General features: G+C 42.7%; 1 protein-coding gene across 2 annotated transcripts in view; it reads left to right on the top strand.

Annotated features, from left to right (window-relative positions):
* The first annotated feature begins 3743 nt into the window (after positions 1 to 3743).
* foxj3 (forkhead box J3) overlaps positions 3744 to 13100 on the top strand; it is a 94598-nt gene continuing 85241 nt past the window's right edge. The window contains exon 1 of one of the 2 annotated variants that reach the window (XM_030090839.1): positions 3744 to 4008. The gene's annotated coding sequence lies outside the window, so the exon portion shown is untranslated. Of the gene's footprint in view, positions 4009 to 7840; positions 8226 to 13100 lie in introns of those variants that run through there. The other variant, XM_030090840.1, reaches the window with a different exon arrangement.

The following is a 13100-nucleotide window of genomic DNA, read 5'->3' as shown; positions in this document are numbered from 1 at the left end:
GTTTAGAAATGACGGTTCACGATGAAATAACCACCAGTTAAATGAATCTATTGAGCTTTGCTTCAGGTTTGAGATTAGAGGGAGGAATTATTGTGGATGTGATACAGGTTTGGTGAAATTAGCGACCTGCTAAACCGAAATAAAGCACAGGGTTCATCAAAAAGTCATCAGTAAATGTGATTACGAATCTGCTGCAATTAGAAGAATTAAAAATACAGGCAAAGCCAAACTGAATGACACACCTAAATATTTAGAATACTTTATTTAGCTATAAACATAAAAATCCATGTTTTTCATTCTCTAATATTATTTACACAGTGATGTGCACTTTATGCACTGTTTTATGAGTTTTGATTGCTGGAATAAAACATTACGGAGCCAAAGACCACATAAACGCAGAAAGTTATGCCACACCAGAGCTTAAAATCGAATTGAGACGAGCTCTTAATGAACTTGTTTCTGCTGATTGTGAACACTGCAAACACCACTGAGGACACTAAAGTCCTTGCTCATGTGTCTCAAGGAGTTTAAGCAACCCAAACTTCATTTGACGGTGTGTAAATGAGGAGTAAACACGGCAGATCATAAAAGAGCAGCACTCTGAGCAGATTTAGGCATTTTGATCCAGACTCAAGAAGAGAATGGGAGAAGAAACCACTGACACTCAGGGACAACATGCAATCTTCATGCAGAACATTACTTGAAGCACTTTCTTTGTAAATTACATGAACTCCATTGTTTTAATTAACTTGTTTGGATTCCAATTTGTCCTATAGAGACAACATCTCAGTAACAATTGATATCCACCACTCAATGACTTCATTAAAGATAATAAATAATTAATTCTAATTGATCACCTGTTAATAAGAACAATTTATGCATTTCTATAATGTCTTAAAAATTCATCTGGCAGGTGTTTCTCCTGCAGGGGGAAAAAATGGGTGCTGAAGTCTTTAATTCATCAGCGAGGCCACTTACCTTCTGGAGTAATCTGCCAAGAATTAGCAGCCAAATCCATTCATTAAGAACTTATTAACCCCTGGGCTAACTGCAGACTTAATGGCTCATTAGAAATAGTAGCTCCACATTTAATTTAAGTGATTTCCACGTGAATAACTGAGTTATTACCTTAAAGGGGCTCGTGTGAAAGGGAAGCTATGCCCCTGATGAGCATTAGGTGGCAGTGTTGAGTCGTTAAAGCACCAGGGGGCAATTTACTTGACTTTCAGACTTTCTTTTGGTTGGTTGGTGCAGAGTGGTCCTGATCTGAAATGCTTTAAAAAAGAACCATTTGCTGAGTGTGTTCTGTCTCACTTGGCTTCTTCTGTATTTTAGATTATTTTTATATGTGAAATCAACTTAAATCTAACTATTAATGAAAGCATGCACAGGATGTAGATTGTAAACCACTTGGCAAACTGTTCTTTAGGTCTGCTTATAATCGATCTACACATCAGCAACTTTATGAATCACTCTGTCAATGAAAAGCAATAAATTCATTAGTTACAGCTCATAAACTGTTAATAAATGTTTAATTGGACGTTGGAAGTGTGTATGTGAATGATCACTTACCATCTTTTTATTGTTGTGATGCTGACTTACACAGATGTTCATGGTTCAGAGACTCTTTTCCAGGAGCATCGATCAGGTATGCGAGGTAAGACAAATTAAAAAAAAAACAAAAAAAAATGATCAGACAGAAATTCTGCAAGGATTGTGCAGAAATGACTGTGTCGAAACAGTCCTTTATTTGTGATTTATTGTTTTACAGTTGTAAGCAATATACTAACAATCATCAGAAATGATTTATGTTATGAAACATTGGTGAAGATCAAAAAATGTCACAAAAATAGCAAAGGTGATGTATTAAAAAGTGGCAGCCAAATCCAAAAAATTATAAGAAGCCACTCAACTGAAATGTAAAAGGAACACAATACTTATTATGTACTTAAATAATTTTAAAGGATTAAACATCCAGTTGAACGTCCCTTTTTCACCCGATTCCATGAATCAGGAGAAATCACATTATCCGAAAAAGACTGGAATTGATCCTCTCTGTGGATGAAAATAATGTAAACCTTGAACAGGTCACAGAGAAACAGACACACACTCACATTCACATCTACAGAAAGTCTGCCACACATTAGTCTCTCATGCATGTTTCTAGATGGTGAGAGGAAGCTGGAGTAACCCTGAGAAAACCAGAAAGATAATAATTCAGTATTGCTGTCATTTTTTCTCCTTTAAAACTGAAGTCTTTAACATTGCTTAAGCATTTCTTTTAAAAGAAAAGTTTTAGTAATGAAAAATTACATTTTTAAGGGGGGTCGTTGTATAGTTTGAATTAAATACTTTAAATCATAAGATGATGTGTGAACATGTAAGTATATTTTAAACTCTTTTGTTATCTATTCTTTTTCAGAAATTGAAAATATTTGAGCAAACAAATACAAAAAAGATGCATCTTCGTGTTTGGATAGTCCATTTTAATGCTTGCTCTCTCTATTTTGTTGCTTGTTGTTATTTTCTCAGGATATTTAACTTCAGCTGTGGTTCCAGTCCTTTTCATATTATTGTTTTTTTATGTTTATTTTGGAGATACTCCTCATGTATTTCACTTTAATATTCATCCTTTCATACAAATGTGTTAGCTTGTCAATTATTTTTAGTGTATTAAACTTGTGTGTGTAATTCGTCTGTGTATAGCTGTCTTCAATTTGATTATTTTTAGCACATTTCCCTTTTGTAATTTAAAAAAATATATAATTTGTAAGATATTTGTGGTATTTTTAGCTTTGATATTCTTTTCACAACTATGTTTTCATCAATGAATGTATTTAACTTTAATAGTCTATATAAGACTTTTGTAGCTAAATCATTTTTATTGTATTGAATTTCAGCTGAGCATATTTTCCTTTGAAAAAAGCAGCTGAAAATCACAATATTCTTCAGTATCTCTCTACCTATTGAATTAATATAGTCCATAGACTCTCTTTTCTTGACTATTTTTGTTGTTTTTAAAAGCTGTATATGTGTCAGTCCAATCTGCTGCACAGACCAGCTGAAATAATCTAGAAAAACATATTAAGACTGTTCTATTTATCTCAATGTTATTATCCAACAGCTCTGTGATGACTGTTGCTGGATTTCTTTCCTTATGTTGTTTGAAGTTAATTGTTTCAGAATTCCACTTGTATAAATGTAATAGGGACTTGTCCTCTGCACGGTCTGTCTATCTATAAAACTGAGATCTAAACGCCATCAGCCGTGTTTGAGAGGATTTTATGACTCTTCCTTTAGTGAAGGACAGGTTGGGGGCCTTTTACACGCGCGTGCCCAGGGGCCCCTTGTCTCATAATCCGTCCATGCTGACCCATCATAATGTGTCCTGTCAGGTGTTTTTTTTTTTTTTAAATTATTATTATTTATTGGACTGCTTCTCGCCCTCGGAGGCACTTTGTTTTACATTCACCCTGAACGCTTTCTAAATGAAGCCGTTTCATTGATCGGTGTGTGGATGGAGGCGCTTTCACGTGAGGGTGGCGTTTCCACTGCGGGAGTGTGTGCGTTTGAAAGGGCGCTAGTTTCTGTGGCGGCAGCGCGCGAGAGCACGACCGCAAGCACAGGCACAGGCACAGGCACATACACATACACACACACACACACACACGCACGCACACGGGGAGCGATCAGAGGCTTGTCCTGAAAGTAGTCCGGTCCGGAAGTCCCGGATGTTGGCTCGGCCGCCCAGAGAAAAGCGAACGGGAGAAGGCGGAGAGAGAAGCCGAGGAGGGACGCCACGGCACCGCAGGCACACCGGCGAAGCGACGGCCACGGCGGCTTCTTTCTGCACGGGAACCATAACACCGACAGCACGGGACACTCCTGCGGCGAGGACCCGCTGCCCGGAGAGGAGGAGGCGCACGGAAAGCACCGGGAGACAGTAACTCTGAAACTACCGAGAGGATTAACCGGAGAGCCGCCGTCACACAGCAGCTCTCACCCAGAGTAAGTGAGCTACGCGGGCATGGAAGTTGAACTCAGGCCCAAGCAATGGACGACTTTGACGGGGAAGTGAGCTGCGCTGAAGTTGTGGGGATTGAGCCCGGCGAACAGGCCCTGACACACAGCTGTGGCGGCCGGGGCGTGCGGGGACACCTTGTTTTTTTTCCTCCCGCTGTCTCGGGGAGTCGGTCCGGTGTTTACCCGGTGCTCGGTGTTTGTCCACCCCGGCCGCGTCGCTGCAACTCTCCCAAGTTGACAGCTCCCACATTAGCCTGCTAGCAGCGCCGTGCAACCAGTGACAACTGACAGGGCAACTTTGACAGCTAGCTAGCCAGTTTTGGTAGCCAGCTAACTTTAGCTGGCGCTCTCTCCAGGGCCAGGGCTAGGTGTGCGTGTGCGTGTGTGTGTCTGTTTTTTCTTCGCTTTAGCTGGATATAATGACCCCCCCTCCCCTCCCCAAGCCCTCCAACAGCTATCGTTAGCTAGCTGTTTGGTATGTGAGACGCTGTGTGTCCTGCATGAAGTGTGTGTGTGTGTGTGTGCGCGCGCGTGTGTGTGAGGGCTCAGTGTCATTTGGCTTTCCTGCGTGCTCTGACGGTATTTGACACACAGCTGTTGCAGTGTGTTTTCCCCTCTCTCTGTCAATCGTCTGGCCAATAAATTCCTCCAGAAAATAATGATCGTGGCGTGGAAAACTCGTGGACCTGCGTGGCGTGTGGCCGGACGATCAACAAGTGCAGAGCATGTTCTGAGGGTGTATTTTTACCCTGCTTGTGGTGCATGTTGCGGGTTGTCCTGAGATGGCACAGCCGCTGTTGCAGTTCGGATATGTGTAAGATATTTCTCGTCTGTTGTTTCACTACTCGGTAGACAGCTGTGGCATTTGCATGCAGCTGTATATAAGAATCAGTGTCCTTGCTTTATTCTGACGGCCTCTATTAGACGACGGATGACTGAGCTGTCAACTTGTGCAGGCTTTTTATTTTAATTCTTTTTTTAATCATTGAATCCGTGCTCCTGTTTTAACCATCGTCCTGCAATGAGGTGCAAATTATTAGCTAATCGTCCCATGCTTTCTTGCTCGATTTATTTTGTCGTAAAGTCGGCATTAAAAGGTTGAATTTATGACTAAAACCAAACATTATAAATTCCCCCCTGAACATCCCAACTCTGCCAGACCTCATGCTTCAACTAACAAAATGCCCATAGCGTTAGTCAGCACCCACAATCAAAGGTCAGACCTGGTTTGCTTCTTAATCACCCATCCTTTAAATAGCAGGCCTACAGAGCTGTCTGGATCCAGGCTATCTGTGTGTGCAGCAGTGAAGAGACACATGGTGTTTTTAAGTTTGGATGTCACCCCATCCAGGTAAGCAGAGCCAGCGTGGTGTCACTCCAGCACACTTATTTATCAGCTCATCTTCATCCCGCTGCTAAAGTTTCTGTTATTCTGAGTTTCAAGAGAACACACGCGCACATGCACAAACACACAAAACTTCAAAGAGTTTGTTAATTAACATTTTATTGCAGCTCAGTGTGATGCTGAAAGATGTCTGGCATCCTGCACCAGCACTACTGTAGTCCTTAATGACGTTCATGAAAGGCAGCTTTTAATAAACAGTGTTTCTCATCTTTATAAACCTGTAACTTATGTCAACAACTGTGTGGAAAAAGGTGAGGAAATAATTGATGTATAGACAGCAGAAGCAAAGCTAATGAATTCTCTTTACAGATTGCTTGATATAGAACAAATCACTGCGCAAACTTGGTGAAATCTGTGGCTGTAGTGTGTAAGCAGCGGGCTTCTTTTTCTGCATTCACTGCTGAGCACGCAGACTCGATAAGTAGTAATAAGACAACACTTTGAGAATGGTTTGTGTTTTATGAGCACTATTTGTTCTGGGTTTTTTTTTTAATGACCTCGGTCTTCTGTTGAATGGACAGAATAGTTGAAAAGGAAACATAACCGTTACACATCTGTTTCCTCTCACCGTACCCATTTTTAATTGTGAATGGGAGGCTGAGTTACAGGTCCTCTTAAAGAGTGGTTTTAGCCTGCAGTGGTTTGTAGCCTAATGGTTTTGAAGCACGACACCGTGTGTGTGTGTGCGTGTGTGTGTGTGTACATTGTAGTAGACAATTCAAGTATTAAGTAAAATCAATATTTGACCATCTTTTGAGTCAACCATATAACTGCAGATTTATAATAACATGTCAGTCTTTTGATGGAAAACATAAATGTTTGAGGGGATCGTGTGTGTTTTATTATATTAATGACATGATATTGGGCTAATTTGAATGAAAGTCAAGGGTCATAAAGACAGTGTAGTAACATTAGACTAGGTTTGTACCTTCTGAATACAAACTCCTCATTCCGAATTCAGTATGTGGCCCGCTGCCGAGCTGGTCTCACTGAGAAGCTTTTTAATTTCTCCCCTTGTTGAAGTGATTATTCAAATGGCCATCCATGAGGTGCAGTTATCAGACTCCTGCTAGTAGTTGAGCCTGTGGCAACATGAATGCCCATCGCAGCCAACCCCCCCTCACCATCTCTACCACCACCCGGTGTAGTTGGACAGCACCCAACAGGTACCCTCTGTTGTAACCCCTATTAGACCGTCACATCTCAAGCCTCAGGCAGCAAACCTATTGTGTTATGCGATTGGCAGACGGCAGTATATTCATGAGGGCCGCCGATGTGGCCGGTCAAAGGCCTCCGTTTAGTAGATTTTACAATGACTTCTTTTTTATTTGAATCCAAAACGGACTTGTTTCAGTTTTCTGGTGAAGTTAAAGTCATTTTAGGATGGAGATCTCTCTGCTCATATTATCAGCCCATCATTTTGTTCTTTCAGTGAGTTTCCCTTCTTGGATAGACCCAAAAAAAAAAAAAAGCTTTCCTTTTCTTTTCAGCCACTGGTTACGCTGCATGGAGGCTCGGTTGTCCTGTTAATGCCACTTAGGCTTGGAGACAACCGGGCGTTTATTTCGTTGGAAAATCTCCACGCACTCTCTCCTTGCATCCAGTGTGAAGTTTTGCTCTCATGGAAGTGGTGTTGTTGAGAAAAGCGACCGGCTCAGTCTTTATTAGCAATGCTGTGCATCAGTAGAATGCAGATGAGCTATGAAGCCATTCATCTGCTGGAAATGCCTCCCTGATTCCAATTTGAATCTTGTTTGCAGTCACATTGTGTGAGCCCACTTCTCCATGTTAAAGAAGTCTCTTTATGTGAGAGATCAGAGGGGGATAATTGCACTTAAGTGAACCTCATTTAGTGCTGGCCAGAGCAATTACTGTAACTGCAGTTCTAGGCGTTTTTTGGGGGCCTGGAGCAGCTGTCATCGAGTCTCTGTAGCTGAGATATCAAATGCTGAATAGAATGGCATTGGCATGGCATCATGGGAATGCCATATCCTTGGATGGATTTTAATTAGCTTTTGCACGTTTTTGCTCAGCTCCCCCCTCCCCTCCATCCAAGGAAAGCATAATTAAAAATGACAATTAGAAATGCATTATTTTACTAATGATAGAAAATAAATTATTCTCAAGGTGCCGTAAGGTGAAAAAAAGCCAGCGATGTTTCTTCAGGCAAAACCCCATGGGCTTGAGGGAGATGTTTTATCATTAATGTTATTCAGGAGCCAAATTTTGAGTTTTGCTCAGCTGGGTGCTTTAATCTATTTTTGCTGTAAATTAATGAATTTTTAAAGAGCCCCTCGCTGGATACGGCTGGATGTGGGAATGCAGCACTGGTTGAGTTTTCAAACGAGCCTCCACTCCACCGTCACCCCCCCTCACCACCACCACCACCACCACCACCACCTCCACCCATCCTCCTCACGGGATGGAGAGAGCGAATTTACTGAAGCACTACACTTTCATTTTTTATTCATCCAGCGATACACTGCCTGTTTCTCCTCATCCCACCTCCTTCCAGCCTATTGAGTTGAATTTGTCAGTGAACTAGTCCTATATGCTCCAATTCATGTCCTGGCGTGGAGTTGGATATAGACATGAATCAGTGCGGGAAGCATGTGATATTTAATTCAGCCGGCTCGTTGCCTAACATTATCAGCACATTTACTCGGGTACATGTTTTTTTTTTTTTTTTTTCCCTTTCCCTGATGGCGTTTATCCGTTTATTTCCCCAGCCTGACTAATCAGGGAGCACCTCTCTACAGGGGAACTGCTGCTAACGACCCACACCAGAGCTTGCTGGGTAAGTTTAGAAAGTGTTGGAGATATGGGTGAGGCGGGGGTGACGGGCGGTGAGTTTCGCTGCTTCTCTCGTGCTCGGCGGCCTCTCTGACTCATTCCAGCCTCGTGGTAGAGAGACAGTCCAATAAATTTCATGGCTGCTTCATTATTAAAAGTTTCCTCTTCGTGTAAAGGTCAGGTTCAGGATTCGGTGCAGGTACATGAACACAGGTAATTTCTGGAAAATTACAGTATGTCAGAAGTGATTGCATAAAATTATGTACTGCAGCTTTCCTAAATGAGTTCACATTCCTGTTAATGACGTGTAAAACCAAAGATTTTGGAACAAATTCAGCGACTGTAGAAGCTGTGTCATTTGGGATTTTACTTACTTAGGTGCTAATGAGTAGCCAAATCCCAAGTGGGTAAGATCGGCTCGACTATTCTTTGTCTCGAAGGATTTCTGTCATATTGTGTACTCTGTCCTTGACTTTTGATTGGCCTTAAGTATTCGTGTCGGGTTTTTTTTTCTTTTTTTTTTGTTCTTGACTCGATAGAAGGAATTGATATGCTATGATTCACGCTGTGAAGAGACTTTCATGCTGCGTGCAGGAAGGGGAGCTCGCTAAGCTGACGCAGCTTAAGTAATAAGTGTGGGGCTTTCATCGTGGTATTCGGTATCTGTTTTAATCATTACGCTGGCTCCTGTGGCCCATATAAAATATGCTTTCAGGTAAAAAAGGCCTGAATGCCTTGAAACGGTTTCAGTATGAAAAGGCGCAAGACCTGCCATCATTTTTTGTTCTTGTTTTTTTAGCTGGGGAAATTTTAAAGCCAAACACTGTCACACCAAAAACTGACTAAACAATGCAGCTGTGTCTGCATGTGAGCACCCACGTAGCAGCTATATTTATGACAGATCATTCAAACGGTGGCAACAGTTCCTGTAAGAACATTTCTTCAAGGGATGACAATTTAATAGCATGAAATTCCCAGACGTTAGCTTCAGGTGCCGTCTGTGGACTGCATACATGACATGACAATTTAGAGGTGATACAACGGCACTGACATGTTGAGAGTCTCATATAAGCACGACTTGATTGGATTGGATAGTCTCTCTGCTCTGTGAGGAAGAGGTCTGCTGATGGGTAACAGCACAGGTACGTCACTGCGTGCCGGTGTCCTTATGTCCAGTCTTGATTTAGAAAGATAAGAAGTCTTGTCAGTGGCAGGTTCATAGCTGTGGTGTGTATAAAAAAATAAGTGAAAAGACAATAAAATGTATTGTTATGTTAAATTACTTTGAGGCTGCCCATTGGGGTTGTGTTGTGTTGTGTTGGGTTTGCATCGTGTCACTGTGAATGGTTGAGCTTACTTTGGCGTTCCCCTTCCAGTCCAACAACATGCATCTGAGGCTTATGGGTCACTCGGTGAATAGGTTTGAATGCGAGCCTGATTTCCTTTGAATTTACTTTAAAAGGAACAAATGCTAAAATACTGTCCAGTGCTGATATGACTCCTGGAATCCTTTTTTTTTCTTTTTTGCAACATTTTTCTGCGGCTCAACAGAAACCACAAGTGTTTCTAGAGTTGTGATCTACCTACAGCTTTTTGTGGAAGGAGTCAAGCAGGACTCCTAGCATTAGCATACCCGAATAAAGAAGCATCAAATATATGTACAGGATGATGGAAATAGAAGAGCTGATGTGATTAATGTGTTCAGGAGCCCTTCTTGAAGTTTTTTTTTTTCCATCACTTTTTTGAGCAATATCTTGACAGTTCTTGACTGTGATAAATTTAGTCACAGTACTCATGGTATGACATTTTCATAGTGTCACACTTCCACTGAGTGTGTTGCACCACTGCAGCCAAAGTGAGTTGGCCCATCAGAGTGAGACGCCTGACGGTGACAGCCCTTGTTTGGTGGGATAATCTCTTCTGTAAACTGGACTTGCTTGTTTACTGCAGAGGTATTAATGTCTGTAGTGGATGTGTGCAGGTTGCAGTTGTCTGCCCTCATGAGTTTATTGGCTTATTACTGTTCGCTCTGTGTTCACCCTGTAGTACTGTACCAGCCGTGAAGAATTTCTGCCCTGTTTGAATGTCAGTCAGCTCGCTCTTTGGAAAAAGTTAGAGAAGGTCAGGTTTAATTAAGTCCACAGTCTTGAGCCGGCTCCGTAAGTTTGAGTCTTGAGGAAGTGGTTTTGTGACACATCACTTGCATTCATCCCCTGCTAAGTGGTGGGAGACAGATTATTTATCACGAAATCACAAGACCGGCTGCATGTCTGCAGCCTCATGCTGGTTGACCAGACCTAAAGGTTGTGTGCAGCCTCTTCTTTTGTTTTGCCATTTCAGACAATGTTGATGTGGGCAGGTCCAGAAATAGCTCCATGTAAAAGTTGGAGGCTGCGTGCGATGCGGTGTGTGGGGCTTATGATCCGTAGGGGCGAGTGCCAAGTTCTGCAGATGTGGTGTGGGTTGGGAAGAGGTTGCGGTGGATCTGTTGGACTCCATGATTTAGCACTCCTTCTTCATACCACTTGCTTGCTCTTCATCATCGTCTGCGTGCTCAGCAGAAACTCACATTAAATCCCCTTCTCATTTGTCGTCATTTGTTGCTGCTTTTCAGTGTGAAAATTGATGGATTAGCCTTAGATGTAGTACTTGGAGTCTCCATCTGTGATTCAGAAAACCCCTGGCAGAAGCCAGGGATTCTCTCGGTGGAGATGGAGGAAATGTTGATCTGCGTAGACCAGGAAACCCACACAAGTGATGACTCGCTCTTGCCCCATCGATCCCACCCCATTGGTTTTTCTTGCTCTCACACGTAGTCTGGCCTTTGATTATTGCTTCATTTTGTTGTCTTTGCTACACTTTCTCTCTCTCTCTCTGTCTTTGCGCTCGACTCTCCCGTGCTCTCCAGTTAGCAAACAACACGTCTGTAGAGAATTCAGAAGAATGCATCTTGTTACTCAGATGAGTCATACTTCCTCTGGCCTGCGTTGCCTCTCCCTCAGGGTGGATGAATGAGAGGGCGGAGAGGTTAGCTGGAGGAGGGGCTTGGTGGCGGAGGCGACGTGGTCTGTGCCAGTTGCCCAATGCAATTAAGAAAGCATCAGTGTGCTGGTCACAGGTCCTGAGATGTCTACGTGAATGCCACCCTAGAAAACTCATGGTGGTCCCTCGGTGGCTGCGGGATTGACGGCTCCGACCACGCTGAGTCACCGCCTTCAGAAAGGGACTGTTTGGAAATCTCCGGCTCAGCTCCGAACCCGAGGAGTCAGCCATGCTGCCAAGGTGCTGCGGCCCGGGAGTGGAGCCCGGGGACTCGGCTCTGGAGAAAAACGAGACTGCACCTGCAATCTGAGAAATCTCTCTGCCTCGCTGAAGGAAATTTATATGTTGGAATGAAAAAACCGTGGACCAGTTTGCATGCAGTTACTCGGTTTAAATGTTCCTCTGGAGGCCCGACTACAAAATAAATTCTTGTGTGCAAATTTTAGATACAGTTAAGTGTGTAACACCAGATTTCTGCTTTTAATTCCCCAAACATATGCATTCAATTTGGGTTAATATCACATCATACCACAAAATGCAGAGAGTGAAAAGCAACTTTGATTATTTTTTTTTGTAAAGCTAATGAAAGAGCAGCGGTATACCATTAGGCCTCTCTCAGCTCTGGCTCTGTCTCTCCCATACCTGCTCCTCTTGGTCCCCTGCCAAAACCGATGACTCACAGGAGACTGAGTGACCTACTTTTTATGTCTTCTAGGAGTGCCAGAAGATTTTTTTTTTTTTTTTTTTTTTTTTTTGCAAGACAATACAGTGGGTAAATATAAGTCAATTAAAATGCGCTTAATGCACCCATTTTTGGATTTAAGCACCTAAAGGCTGTGTCAGCATGGCAGACACCTCAGAGGATTCCCTTCATTATCACAAGCAAAGAAAATACATAGTAAACAGTTGAGCTTTGATATCTCATTAGAAGCAAACTCGGTTTAAGGCCACGCTGGCTCTCATCAAGCCAATTTAAAGATATAACTCATTTAAGTACTCCTGTAATCCTATTGTATCCGTGTGCTTTTATTTTCCCTTTTCTCGGTTTGTGCGTGCTCTCTGAGATTACGGTTTCCAAGTAGTAGACAAAGCATTTATCTGCTGTGTCAGTGAGAGTTGCCTCAAGGCCTCATCAGTTTGTCTTGGTAATGATGGGTTTTTGGCTGTGCTTTTAAAGGTAAAGTTTGAACAGTATTTATTTTTTCTCTTTTCTATTTTGTCTGGATTAGGACATGAGATAAGGAGTCGGGGTACAGAAGCACTCTGAGAAAATGACTGCTTTAGTGTTTGCATACCTCTGGGAGAAAAAAAAAAAAGCTAGAGGTGGGATCAAAGGCCGCAGGATCACGGAGATGGTTTGTGCCGGGTTTTGTTTGGGAAAAAAGACGGCGCTTTGCAGCAGATGGAATTTCCACTTTAATCGCTAATTGCTGTTTTTTAGTCGTGTTGTCTCTCATTGATGCAGAAACAAGCTGTGCAGTTGAATGTGTTGTCTTGGCTGCTCTTTTCTTTTCTACAAGGCTTGGCTTCTTTGATATGTCAGTTTTGTTTTAGTCTGCCGCCTTCGTCTTGACACGATTGGCCCCGCTCGCGCCGACCTCCTGGAAACCCCCCGGCATGCCCGCCCCAGGGTGTGTGTTCAGTCATTTGTTCGGCTTCCTCTAAAAGACTGCCATGCCTTCACTTCCCTTCTAGTTTCCCCTCCTCTTATTAAAATGCAGAAGGCAGAGCAGCGTTTGGTCTGAAAGGCTTAGTGTTGGGGAGTCATTGGTGTGTGCCGTGGGGGGTTCGGGAGGGACTGTTAGCATGGGGGACTTTAATGACTTAATGTGCACTG

The sequence above is a fragment of the Salarias fasciatus genome, chromosome 5, assembly GCF_902148845.1.
Source record: "Salarias fasciatus chromosome 5, fSalaFa1.1, whole genome shotgun sequence".
NCBI classification, from domain to species: Eukaryota; Metazoa; Chordata; class Actinopteri; order Blenniiformes; family Blenniidae; genus Salarias; species Salarias fasciatus.
The sequence above is the reverse complement of the archived record's forward strand: the minus strand, read 5'-3'. Positions and strand labels throughout refer to the sequence as shown.